This window comes from Lipotes vexillifer, unplaced genomic scaffold, assembly GCF_000442215.2.
Source record: "Lipotes vexillifer unplaced genomic scaffold, Lipotes_vexillifer_v1.1 scaffold977, whole genome shotgun sequence".
In the NCBI taxonomy this organism is placed as follows: domain Eukaryota; kingdom Metazoa; phylum Chordata; class Mammalia; order Artiodactyla; family Lipotidae; genus Lipotes; species Lipotes vexillifer.
In genome coordinates this window covers 2,340,175-2,341,592 of record NW_006783088.1, presented here as the reverse complement: position 1 = coordinate 2,341,592, position 1,418 = coordinate 2,340,175, and positions in this window count along the sequence as shown.

The window sequence follows — 1,418 nt, the reverse complement described above, 5'->3', positions numbered from 1 at the left end:
GGCGGGAGGGGAAGCGAGAGGGAGGGGCGCGCCGAGGCCGGGGAGCCGAGCGGCAGGGCCCAGGGGCACCGCACGAAGAAGGTCCCCCGCGCAGGCAGCGCGAGCCCCAGGCTCTTCTACCTCCGTGACCTCCCTAAAGCTTCATCCTCTGGGTCTGGAGGGCAGGCATCATTAATCCAAGTTAGCAGATGGGGAAACTGAGGCAGAGGCCAAACTAGCGGGGGCTCAGGGCACTCTACAGACCAGCCTTCTCCCTGGTTTGAGGAGAGGGGACTGGAGCAGGGCGCAGAGACTGGACTAGCCTCTGGACTGCAAGGACAGTGGAAGGTGAGAGTTTGGCTGGGACAGATGTCCAAGCTGAGTGGCACCGGGGGAGGGGGTCTGAGGGAAGGGAAGGATAAATGGATCAATGCTGCCAGTAAACGAAGGGCTTACAGTGACCTGTCATCTCACCTCCAAATCGGAAAATGCCTACGGTTGGTAAGGAAGGAAGGAGGTAGACAAAACCCCCAGACATCAGAGGGTCAGCCTGTGCCCCCTGCGGAGGGGGTGAGGAAGGAGGGGAGTCCTTGGGGCAGAATTGAGTGTTGGCAGAAAGGCTGCTTCCACAGCGTCTGCAAGGAGGGAGAGGGTTGAGAAGGGCAATGGGAGGGCTCCAAGGGCCTGTTTGCAGAGGGACACTGACACCCTGCCTAGATGGGCCGGGGTGGCAGGACCCAGCAGGACACCAGGGCTGGGAACAGCTGTCTTCCCACCGCAGCACTCACCGAGGCCCTTCCATGGCTTCTGCTCTGGGCTCTGGCACCACCTCAGGGGGGCTGCGGTCCTCTCCTGACAGCTGCGCAGGGGACGACCTGCCTGGCACTCAGTAGATGCTGACCAAATGGATGGCTTTTGAAGAGCCCTACTTTTCAGCTGCCAGAACAGGACCCCTCTGCCTACCCCCACGATTGACTCAGGGGGCCTGAGCTCTAGTCCTGGCTCTGCCACAGACCCTCTGTGTGGTTTCTGGGAAGCCTGGTGCCCCGTGAAATCCCCTGTCCTCTGGAGCTCTCCTTCTGGGACTATCAAAACTTACATGACTCCAGTTAATCTAACATGGGTTAGCCCTCCTGAAGGTGTTGACGGTGATGATGAACTCATTAAGTGTTCTCCAGGGTGCTGAGGGAATGATAAAATGAATAGATATGTGCCTCAATAGAAAGGGATGGATGGAGGCGTTTTGGCCTGGGCATGGGGGCACTTGGGGACAGAGGGTGAAGCACCCATCTAGCCCTTCAGGACCATCTTTTTTCTCCTTCACCAGCCTGAAAAGGCCTAGGTGGGGTGTGGGGGGAGGCCTAGGAGGGCTGGGGAAGGCAGGAAGCCAATCTGCGGCAGCCACAAGCCTTCTTCTGGACAAGGAGGTCGGGGTTACC